This window comes from Sparus aurata, chromosome 14, assembly GCF_900880675.1.
Source record: "Sparus aurata chromosome 14, fSpaAur1.1, whole genome shotgun sequence".
In the NCBI taxonomy this organism is placed as follows: Eukaryota; Metazoa; Chordata; class Actinopteri; order Spariformes; family Sparidae; genus Sparus; species Sparus aurata.
This window is the reverse complement of record NC_044200.1, coordinates 18,964,260-18,976,870: the sequence shown is the minus strand read 5'-3', so window position 1 is coordinate 18,976,870 and position 12,611 is coordinate 18,964,260. Positions and strand designations below refer to the sequence as shown.

The following is a 12,611-nucleotide window of genomic DNA, read 5'->3' as shown; positions in this document are numbered from 1 at the left end:
CCCAGGTCATGTTTATGCTATCCGGGAAGAATCCCATGACCCGGTTTCCTGTGCATCTTGGAATAATACCATGGGTCCACATACTCCGTGCGGATTTCCGTGAACTGTCGCCCAAGGCGGCGCAAAAAACAGGACAGTTGTCTGTTCTGAGGTTAGAGGAAAATAAAAAGACGTCGACCAAATGCCATCAAACGAGACGGAGGTATTTACTACCATTATCTGTGTTTCGTCCCATGTTTACTTTTGAAAAGACAGCGTCGACAGAGTCAATAAATTGCACTGGCTGACCACATAAAAGGAAACTACAGTTTACTATGCATGGAAAAAAAAAAAAAAGAAACAAGAAAAAAACAGGACACAGGATGAACCCTGTTACACCCGAGGCAATAAACAGCTCCTCACTTGCAAAAGCGCAGGAATAAACCGAGGGCTGACACGCAGTCCAATAACAATAACAGACAATGATTGTCACCGGACTTAATAATATCGGCTCAGGATGGGAAGCACAGCAGCCACTCTTCCATCCCCCCTCGCTGCTGCTGTAGTGTCTCTCACCTCGGCGTGGAGAGAAGAATGTTTACCTTTTCATTTGATCCACGCTACGAAGGGTCAGGACCCGCGTTTATCTGTTGAGTGTGTACACAGCGCCGAGCTCCGCGTCAAGCCGTCTGGCTCTGCGGCTGCTCTAAGTCTTTTTCTCTCGCTCAGGTTGTGAAGATGATCTTTGTTTGGACACATTTTTTTCTGCATAAAAATAATTTCTGGGCCTGATAAAGACCCATGAATCCGCTCCGGCTAATTTTTTCTTAAATTAATGATTGCTGAAACCCTGTCAGGGGGGTAAAGTCAGAGTTCTTGGAGGGTTTTGAATAGCTTTTATTTTATACAGAAGAGAAAATGGACTGAACATCCTCCTGTTGCCCCCATGGAGAGATATCTTTCATTGTGAATTGAAGTGAGGGTGAGTCTGGCGGTTTCGGGTGAATGGACTGATTGTCACAGGGGAGCGGATTTTATTTTTTATTTTTTTTCAAATTCTCAGGAAAGCCCAGGGACACATTCTTGCGAGCGGAGAATAACGATTAAGATTGTAATTACAGAAAGCAATAAAGCACAGATTTATCTTGTTTATGAGTATCCGTAACCTGATGGATGAATGCGATTCACAACACACAATTGTAGTTTTTCTCTGCAAAGCGTGAATCGATAATAATCAAGCATGGGCCCTGGGCCAAATCTGAACTTTAGAAAACCTCTCATCTGCCACTAAAAGTGATATTACAAGGGGTATTTTTGCAGCAACAATTACGTAAGTCAGACATTAACATTGAATAATGTGATCCAATTTCCAGCTTCTCTGGGGAGAACAATAGTTCCAGCTCAAAGAAAGTAGCTGTTTTGTGGAGGCTAACTGGCAAATTCTTCAATCATAGGCTACTAGCAGCTCTGTGAAGCCATACATAGCCTGAACATAGGTCCTTTGAGCTAAATACTAACATTAGAGGGCACAATGCTCTCAATTACAATGCTAACCAACTGGAGTTAAACATCTATGATGGCCACCATGCACACCATCTTGCTAATTAGCACTAAACACATGTTCACCAGAATTGTTTACAGACTTGACATGCTAAAACTTGCTAATTAGCGACAAACACATGTTCAGCACCTTTGTTTTTATCATGTTTGCATGCTAAAACGTGGGAATTAGCACTACACACATGTTAACCACCTTTGTTTGCAGTGCTAGCAAGCTATACCTTGCCAATTTGCCGCAAACACACGTTAACAATGTTTTCCATCTTTGTTTGCTGTGTTGTCATGCCAAAACATGCTAATTAGCACATAAGAAGAAGTGTACACCCGCACAAAACTTTGTGGCTATCTAGATGCCACCACCGTGCCATGCTAACATGACGGTGGCGCTGGTAAACAAGGCAAGGGATCACCAAGGTAATCAGGATTTATCATCTGGGCACCATGAATGTTCACAGCCATGTTGAGATATGTCATTAAAGCGGTCGACGGGCCGGCAAACTGTGTCCAGGCTGAACAACGGAAAGACAAAGGCAAACAGGCAGTGATTCATTATTGATGTCAAGTGCAGAACATGGTGCCTCCATTTGGCCATTATTCCTGTTTATCAGCTCCAGGCAGGTCTGTAATTAGGACAGCAATACCTTCAGGAGTACAGTTCGACTTTTATTGCCTATTCAAATGAAAGTCAGCTGCCAGCAGCTCATTGACTCGCACTGAAAAGTGGACGGATTAACGCTTCTTACTTCTAATGCATCACGCGTACTGACGTGTAATCTGCGGTAAATCTACAAAACTCTCAATGGGATATAGATCATGTGCATCCATTCAGGAGTTTGGACATTTTTTGGTCAAATGTTTACCCTCGGTCTTGTTTTGTCTGCAGGGGATAAAAATGGCTTAAAATCATTCCGACGGCAGCTTTTGCTGTTCGGAAAAAGCAAAACCTCCTGTCAAAAACAAAAAAGAAATAAGCAGTCTTCGACTTCGTAAACTTGGATTTTGCCCCCCCAGAAATACCAAGTACTCTTCCTGTTGGCTAATTGCTTGTTAGTGCCCCTGGCCCGGGAGAAGAAAAAGTCACACAGGGCTACTTCAAAAAACACCCACACAAGCAGCATCTGCTGCAGCACAGTGAGATATTAAGGCGCCCTGTCATGTTGGCGCCGAATACAAGAACTTGTGACACCAGCCCGGGCTGTTTCCCCCTGCTGCTCGAGCTGCGGCACAACAATTAGAGAGGAAAAGTAATCAGAGGGAAAAAATACATTCCTATTTTCTTTCTTTTCACCGAACTCTCTTCGAAATTGTTTGCTTTCCTGTGTGTGTGAATGTGTTCGCTCCAGAGGAGAAGCTCGATTCTACCTTTTTTAAATTTTGGTCTCATGTCTTACAATCGCCCACCACGGAGGAATTAGGCCTGCTGGCAAACGCAGTAACCCCTCCCTGCCAAGGTCCGATGAGAGCAGACGAGCACACTGAATGTTTCATGCGGCCAACGATAATGGCAGAGCCAGAGCTTGAAGTAGCTGGCTGGAATTATCTGGTACTGAAGCTCGGAGTAATTAAGAGCAGGGAATGGCCGCCCGACATTACTGCTGGATGAGCAGCAAGACTGTGGAGCACCTGGGGCTTTTGGAAGCAGAGTCAAAGGGATCTCTGGAGATGTTGATGTTTTTCTTTTTTTTTGTAAAGTAGTACATCTGCTGCTGCCACTGCTCAGACTTTCACAATGACAGAAATGTATAGTTCTTCTAGATATAGACATACAACGTGAGGTAGCATTCATTTACAGCCAGCTCGACTGAAAAGAAAACATTCCGTGTTATGCGTGATGAAGAGAGGAAGAGACTTTTTACAGTGCTTTTTAAAAAAAGCCTGGGTTAAATGTCATTGTCTGCGCTATTCAGAGGTGCTTTTTAACATGTAAACGCATCTTAATTTTCCTTTTCTGATTGCAATCGTGCAAGGCCGAGGTGACGCATTAAGCCCACCTGTAGAGACATTTTCTGATTTTATTCAGATCTCCAGTGTACATTATGCAACCAATTCGTCAGTGCCCATTTAAGCAAACACTGATTTTCTTTTCTATAAGTACATAGGATTGTTCGAACCTGGAAAGGTGGCAGGGTCCGCCACATATAAACAAAGTAAAACAGTGTGAAATTGTGTTGTCCTTTAAGTTTCTGAGAAGAGAATTTGTCAAACAACGTCAAAAAGTCAGTGAAGATCTTTGTCTTCTGATTAAAACATCTCCAAAACTACACACTGCTCCTTTAAATTCCCTACTGATGAAACATACATATACTAGAAGTGTGATAATATATCATTGCACACAAAACTGTGAGTATAATGCATCACAGAGGTTAAAAATGGAGTTAAGCCTAGATCAGACCAAAGATTCACTCTGAACTGGACTCGTCTGAGCTCGACTCGGGCCGGCTGGTGTCGCTGGTGGCTGGTGGTTTTAATGCACGTAATTCAGCATCGGAGCCTCGTAGCAAAGTCAGCTTGTTAAGTTGGTTACAAACAGCCAGCTGGTCGAAACAGGCGTTTTTTGTTTTTTTCTTGGACCGAGGAATGAGAGGATCTCCTCATTAATTTGTCCGAGCAACAGCCGTGACTGTGTGACACAAGCCTTGAAGTTTAAATTTAGCCTACAGCTCTCTCACTCAACCGCGCTTTGCAAAAAACACACCTTTTGGTGTCACCTTGTCATCGATACCAGAGGTGCAACTGTAGCAAGTAAGTCACTATCACTAGGCCCATTCATATTTTAAGGTGCGACAGATGATATCCAAAAAGCCAGCGGTCCGAAGCGAAATGCAGAGAGTTGCGTCGTCGTCTAGTCGCTTCGGTTTGAAACTGGCAGGTTTTCAGAGCACAAACAGGCTTATCGGAAGCAGCTTCAGGCTTCGACTCGTCTCGTTCCAGGGGAAAAGTGGCTGTTTATTTCCACGCAGGACACAATTAGCTGTCATCTGTTAACAGCGGTCAAAAGTTTCAACAATTTGCTGACAATGTTGACAAGTGTGGTGTAGTCTTAAAAAAAACTCTCCCTGAACTCCAAACAGTTTGTGTGAAGATGTTTAAAAGGAGTTTATGACCCGCTGAGGTGTTTGGATTAGAATGTCCTCAGAAAAGGTGAAGAACAAACGTCTGAACTCGGACAGAAGATTCTCGAGAACGTTTTTTTATCCTTCAGTTTATCTGAATGTAAACACCTGCTTGCGAGACGTTCAGGTACTTGAGTGTCGTTCTAAAACAACTTTTATCAGCAGGCGGCTGTTTTTGAGTGATAAATCTGTTAACTGTTTAAAATATGTACGACGTCTCCAGGTCTGAAAAGTGAAGCCAGTGGCTCTTTCTGGTGGCAACACCACTGAATGCAAAAAGAAGTCAGATTGTATGTAAGCTTATGAGAAAATGTCACTACTTCTCACTTGATTTATTACCTCAGTAAAAGGTTTCCCAATGAGTTTATGATCTCAATCTATAGTTTCAGGTCTTCTTCAATACAGCATGATGTTCATTTAGTAAATTAAGTTCCCATTGTCAGTAAAAAATGCGATAAAGCAGAGTATGCTTCTTGGTCAGATCCAATCAGGAAATCCTTCCCCACCCTCACTCCCTTGTCTAGAAATGGGGCTCTTCTTATTTCTTTTTTTTGTGCCTTATCATCTCCCAGAAATCAATCCCAGCTTGCCGTATTGAGGAGGATGCACAGGTGGTTTCTTTTGCGGAAGTTCTTCTGGCACCCGTGAATTGAAAAAGGTGTGACATAAAGCTAGAAAATATAAACTGTCGTGGGAATTTCAGCCTGTAACAGTTTGTGTCGCGTCTCGTAAGGCGCTGTTCAAACCGCTTTCCTTGCTGACACTTCGCCTTGATGTTATTTATGTCACATTATGCCACGTTGTTAACTGGATTCAAAGTTGTCATGAACACTGTTATCGTGTGACAGAGACGATAAAACACAGCGGTAGACTCTAACAAAACAACGGACAGACGATGCAGCTGTTCCACATGTCACATGTAATTGATGTTGCTTTAAAAAAAATATGGCTCCGAAGCGCAGATGTCTCATTTTGTTGAACGCATGTTGCCTCGCCTGCTCTGCTCGCATCTCACGTGGGAGGGACGGAGACACGAGGAGAGGAGGCGAGGACAGAAGTTGAGAATGTACAAACTGGGAAATGTGAAGAGAGGACGGTCACTTCTGGCTCCAAACAACAACAACAACAACAACAACAACAAAAAAGATGGTGATGGCCGTGAGCCCTTCAGAACAGAAATCCGTAAAGCAGTGGATGACATCAGGGTAAGTTTACACCTCTGATAAAACTTTCAAAACCAACTGTAGGCAACCAGCAGAGCTCCATCAGCAGACAGACAAAGTTAGATACTAGTTCATGCACAAAATGGAGGATTCAGCAGCCAAAGAGCCGATATTCCTATGCTTTCGCCTGTGTCTGTTTGTTTGTTTGTTGGTTTGTGACCATTATTACACAAAAACGACTGAATAGATTTCCATGAAACTTGGATGGAGGATGGGTCTTGGCCCAGAATAGACCCTGATAACTTTTGGTGCAGATCTAAATAAAGGATCAAAACAAGGAATTTGTTTCTCACTTTTCTCAACATTACAATTTTTAAGTGGCTGTTATCTATAAGTGAGTACAATTTAAAATCTGATTCTAAAGATGTTTTATTTTACATCGGATTAGGCTAGACTGAATTACAGGGACTGTTGGGTCTTGACGGAGGTATGCGATCTACTGAGTGCCATTCTAGTTCCTAGAATCACAAAATCAGACCTTGAAGGAGAGTGGATATTACACTTTGAACTAATTATGCTTTTAAAGGTGCAATATGTACGAATTTTAGTTGAAAACATTCACAAATTTATCAATTGAATGTGAAGAAATAACAGTTTTGAATTTATTACGTAAAGGTATTGTGCTGCAGAGATATCTACTGAGGTAAGTAGATTTATCTTTTTTACTACAGGTGTAAAAAACGACACTTCCCTGGTGCTCAGAGCCACACGATGCACGGCTAACCGAACTAACTAGCTAAACTAAGCTACTGATGTGCTGCCGTTTGTTTTGGGTATGAATTGGACAGTTCTTACATATTGCATCTTTAAAAAAGGTATGGGGGTCATGTCTTCCCTGTAAATTCCTTCCATCTACAGCTTTTTCTGCTGCCCCCTAGTGGCCAAACAATCAGGTAAAACAGCTTTGAACTAATCAGGCGCCCTAAACACTAAGTCAAATTATCTTTATTTAAATTCCTCATTAAAAATCAAGCAAATGTGCCACACTACTGCTACCGCCCTTTGCTAGAATTGAAATAAAACATGTTTTTCTGACACTGCGTGAGTTCTTTGATCCACATCCTGACGGTGAATCACAGCTTAACCCCGCTGTAATGTCTGCAAACGACCCCCGCTTTCATATCTCGCACATGTCGAACGTGTGCTGTGTAGATCGGCAGCCAGATTGTCACGTGTTCTGAGTCACATCTAAAAACACAGGCGACGGACTTCAGCGGTGAAAAAAAGAAACTGCAATGATTTCACAGAAGAGACTTTTGAAGCAATTATGGAGTCACTGAATCCATTTAGATGTTGATGAAATATGCTGACACAATGCTGTAAGTAGTGCTTAGTCCATTGATTCTTAGTCTTTTGTTACAAATGCAATTACACTGGTTTGTTTCGTCTAACTCTCTCTGTCTGCTGGATAATGACCTTAAGGAGGAATCTCCCTCCTCCCATCCTTTACCAATCAATGCCCATCGTGCTGCGGTTTAGTGGCACTTCATATTGTAAAGCACTGCAATCACTCAGCATCTGATAAGAAGCTCCGTTAAAGGCTACACTCGTCCTTTCGTCCCGCTGGCTGGAGATATAGCGGCGGCGTGAGGAAATCTGCATGTAGACAGTTTGAAACAAGGGAATTTTATGAAAGCGTATTTATAGAAATTCAACACATCCTTGTGCTGTCAGTCTTTTCATTGACACAACCTCCAACATACACACACTTGTGTTCACTGTTACGTAAAACTGTCTTTGCACAATCTCTCTTCATCTCTGCAACAGAATTTCCACATATTAGCAGAGACAATCGTTCTGCTTCTGCTCAATTAAAGCGTTCCTTTAACGCTGGGTGGACTTCCCCATCCGCGCGGAGCAGATATAGCAATTTTAATTGGGTAAAAAATAAAATAAATAAGTGTGTAATGGCAGAAAAAGAAAGCGATTAGAGCAGGAGCTCAGTGCAAATAGAGGAGCCTACTGCGGTTTGGAAGCATGATAATTAGACATTCCTTTCTGTGCGCGCCAGCTACACAGATCCGCTAATGTGCACGGTGCAGCCGCTCTACAACCGAGAAGCTTATGTCCACGGAATGAGGCACCCCGCGGGCTAAATTTAACTTTTCACAAAAACAAACCTCGCCTCTAACGCTGTTTCCGCCGCTGCCAAAAACACAGATTTAGGAATATGTATGCAACGTGCATTCATGGTCGGTAGGAGCGTTGGCATGAGCCTCCTCCCTCATTCACTCCTCCGTCCTCCATGTGAGGGAGACCGAAGAAGATTTTTGCTCTGTGTGTGTGTGTGTGTGTGTGTGTGTGTGCGCACATTCAGCTCCTACAGAGCACGCCACTCTCCATTTCAATATGAAAGAAGACAGCAACACAATCAATCGAGGGTCGTACCTGTTCACGTCTCGTGTTCACCACAGGGGGCGCCAAGCATCACTTTTTAGACACGACTGCGAAAATCTGTCGTTTGAAATCCTTTGACTTATTTTAAAGGGGCACAAACTCGGAATGAATGAGGTAATGATACAAATTCATAATTATTTATGAAGAAAAAGAGGAAAAGTAGGTCCCAAGAACACTGGTGGCAGGGTCTGCCAAATATAAACAAAGTAAAACAGTATTAAATTGTGCTGTCAGTTTGTTTATTCAGTCATGAAAACAAAGAGAGACTGTTTATGTAGTTTGTTTAGACATAATAAAAACAGTCAGTGAAGATGATTAAAATATCTTCCCAAAAAACTACACACTGCACCTTTAATGACTGCGCTCCCTACATACAGTATGTCTCTTTACTCTAATCTGCATTAACCAACATGCCAATAGGCAATATTTCTGCAGAACAGCTGACCCCAAGCAAGATCCACCAGTCAATGCACATCATCATTTGCTATCACAGTCAAGCACGTTGACACCTCCAGTAATGAATTATGCACAGTCTATAATATCTGCATCGCTAATGTAATATCAATACTTTCAGGCAGGGACATTTAGGGGAAGGAAGCCACACAGCTGACCTCGGTAAACCTCAGAGGGCCGGCAGTAATTGCAAAAAGCCATCGAATGACTGTTCAGTCACGGTGCATCCAAACCTCATCCATCAACATCGGGCCGTCAAACGCGACGATGAGTGGAAGCAACAAGTCGGAGAAAGTTCTGCAAACTTCTGGCACGGAGCGACGCAACACGTTGGTGAGATCGAAGAACGCTGAATTATGAAGCCTTTCTCAAGATCGAGGCGCTTAAATGAGCCCTCAGTATTTTAAATAATACAATGGAGGCCATAGCTGATGATATTAAAAAGTGTAAAATGATACTGAGAAAGCGAAGTGGCTGCAGAGGCAGCGGGGAAAGCCATTAGTCGACTACTTACATCGCAATTCTAAAAGAAAATTGACCTTTTTTATTAAACCACATTCTCCATAATAAAAAATATGATTATGATGTCATTATGCGATAAAGATATGAGCATTCAGAGACAGACTTGTCAAATGCTAATTCTGTAATTGGCTCTTTGAGCCATTTATCCATATCAAAAGGATTTGCTCTCGCTTTAAGTGATCGTATGGAGTTATTTATGGAGACTTAAAGGGTAAGTTCAGTCCAAAAATAATAATTCAGTCATTATCTTCTTGCGATTATCACATGGGGTGCACGCTAGCGCCTTTAGCTTAGCATCTACAGGGATGACTTTGGGTTAAGGCAGGGTGTAAATAACATATTTTCAAATCAATTTGGGATCTCTGTGCTACTCGAGACTTGGATTACGCCCCTTTGAGCCATTTTATGTTTGTGTTTTCACATTTTCAAATAAGTCCCCATCTACTGGAGTCGTTAAGGTGAATTCTGCGGTGCTGTGGAGCTCCAAGCTTTGTGTGGACGACGAAACTTCACTCAACTCTCCATCCACAAGGAGGGGAGTGGATAATAACTGAATTGTAATTTTTGTGTGAACTGTTCCTTTAAGGTTCTCCAGGGTAACATAACAAGTTGTCAAAGCTTTTCATCTACTGGTGAATAAATGGCTTTGTGTGATGCATTTGTTTGTGTTCTAGCAGATGAGTTACGATCGCGTATCCACAGAAAAAAGGAACATTTGAATCAAGAAAAAGAGCCAATTTAGGACCGTGATCCATTCTCTTAAAAATCCTACTTAAAAAAAACAGCCTCATACATTTTCTAAGTGATGGAAAGTTTCTCCTGGATTCCAGTCAGAAGCAAAAATGCAAATCCTCTGCTCCTCTTTCTCCTCTCCTTGTATTTTTTTGGGTTCTTTTGGCAAGACACCAACAAAAACATTGAATTCCTAATTGGAGATCTGCATGAATGTGCAGGAACAAAAAACCCCACCAGCGACCCACCTCGAAAAGGAAGGCGACACGAGTCCCCCTTTTGTGTTCGGCTGACATGTCTTCAAACAAAACCAATTAACCAACCAGCAGACTTCATCAAGGTCGAGCCACGACACTCAGTCACACACTGCTCAGCCAAGAAGTCACATGAATATCAAAACCCCCTGCACAGGCTGGTGACCTGCAACTGTTATTTACCTGTCCACTTTATAAAACAGTAAAATGTGGTAAATAATTTGACAAACAAGATGTATTGTGTCATCACACAGCCACAAGGAGGCTCATACCGACCACATGCAGTCAGATTCCACTCTGGCAGTCTTGTGAATGTCAGAGTGAAGCCAGATGATCCGAAACTTAAAAAAAAAACCCAAAAACCTTCCTCCATCAATCACAAGCAGACCTCGACCCCACTAGCCGCTTCATCCATCCAACAGCTTCTGTCTTCCCCCCTTTTTTCATTCACACTCAACCTGCTGTCACTGTAATCATCACTACAAGCCTCGCATCCAGTAGAGAAAATCGTTGAAAGGAATTGGAGAAAACCAGCTTGATAAATCACAGCTTTCTTTACCTCTCTGAACCGAGAAATCCTCTTGAGTCCTCCGCTGGATCTTTTATTATGGCCAACAAGCTCACTGCGCGTCATTCACAGCCTGTATTTGAGGGAGATCCACTTTTGCGCGTCAAACAAGCTCAGCCGTGAGACCCAGAGTCACAGAATCCGACACAAACCCGTCGTCTCACAGGTCTGCTCCGTTTTGGTGCGTTGCGCTTTTACGCACGTAGGCTGTGGCTGCGACGCCTCTTTGCAGATCTCAATGCATGTATGACAACACCGCTGCTTGTTTCTTAATCAGTCTAAAACACTGGAGGCTTAAAAATGTGCGCGTTTTTTTTTTTTTCCAGATGTGGCGTTCAAAGTCAAGAAATGAAATCAAGACTGATTGGCTGGATTGAGGAGAAACGGAGAGCCTTGTGGCTAAATGAGACTCACAGCGATCTTCATCTGCGTGGAGGAGAAGTCATGAGATGATATATCAAAGGAGGAGAACTGGGGAGGAAGCGAGGCAGGAATGAAACGCTTTCATCCAAAAGCGCATTAGAGTTCCCGTAAGCGCACATTACTATTACTGTGAAACCCGTTTTGGCATCTGTTTGGCAAAAATAACAATCAGGACATGTTTCGTCAGACAGAATCGTTTGAAGACACAAAACAGTTGAGACAATCCCGAGAAATGAGGGCAACGGTGCTTATTGCGCAGGATATTGGATGAGACAGCGCGCAATCTGCCGGGCAGTTGGATGTACTCGGTTGAAAAAAGAGAAAGGAAAAAAAAAGATTAAATGATAAGACAGAATGATTTGATGCTGAAACAGTTTCATCTATTGGTGCAGGAAATACAAGACAAATAAACTTCTGCTTTTTTTTGTGTGCGTCCGAGATGCGCCAGATGGCACAGGCGGATGTGGATCAAGCGTAAAAACCATTTCGTTGTCCTTGTGTTTATCTTGGGAGAAAAAAAAAAAAAAAAAAAAAAGCTTCCCCGGCAGCACTGTAGATGTTCACAGCCCTGATATGCACACGGGCAGATCGCATGCCGTTAACATTGTTACAAAGCTGCCGCACAGACCTGATAAAGTTACACACTCTGCCCGGCGAGAGCAACTTTACAAAAAATTGTCTGAAATTGTGAAGAAAACACACCCAGGACATCTCTGGAACGACCGAGTTCCACGTCTCAGCCGTTTTACGCGCCGAAGGACGATGGGCACAGGTGTCGACGCGGATACAGAGACGGAGCAGTTATATCTATAAGGTCCCTATAGTTCAATTCCCAACAACCAGTCCCTCCTGGTCGGAGTGTCCTTGAGCAAGACGGTTTCGCGAAAACCTCGCTCAGGAGGAAGGAGCGCCCCAGAATCAGGTAAACCTGCGTGAGAAATATCGACTCCTTTTGTTTTTTTTGTTTATTGTTTTTTTTTCTATCAGAAGAGAACAACACAGGCCGAGATGAAGATAATTCAGGCTCACCTGCTCTCGCGCTGTCAGGCTGGTGGCGTCTCTTGGTCCGCTTCATCGCGCCGTGGCTGCATGTCTGAGGACATGCTTCTGGAGACAAGCAGGCTTTGGAGACGAGGAGCGCCTCGCCTGCTGCACTGGAGAAAGTGGGGAGGTGGTGGAGGGGGAGGGAGGGAGGGAGGCAGGGAGAAGCGTGTGTGTGTGTGTGTGTGTGTGTGTGTGTGTGTGTGTGTGTGAGAGAGAGTATGTGTGTGACAGAGAGAGAGAGCTATAAGAAGTAGGCTGGCATTTCTTTGACGATAACGACAGTCGTTATTTGCCTTTTGGATTCGTGGGGGGGAGAACCGAGCTGAGCGTTTACCACCACCAA

At 43.2% G+C, this 12,611-nt stretch overlaps 1 protein-coding gene across 2 annotated transcripts in view; it reads right to left on the bottom strand.

The window, feature by feature from the left end:
* Nucleotides 1–12,396, bottom strand: part of chrm2a (cholinergic receptor, muscarinic 2a) — an 89,187-nt gene extending 76,791 nt beyond the window's left edge. Inside the window, exon 1 of one of the 2 annotated variants that reach the window (XM_030440037.1) lies at nt 12,254–12,396. The gene's annotated coding sequence lies outside the window, so the exon portion shown is untranslated. Of the gene's footprint in view, nt 1–10,792; nt 11,440–12,253 lie in introns of those variants that run through there. The other variant, XM_030440038.1, reaches the window with a different exon arrangement.
* Nucleotides 12,397–12,611: the final 215 nt, after the last annotated feature.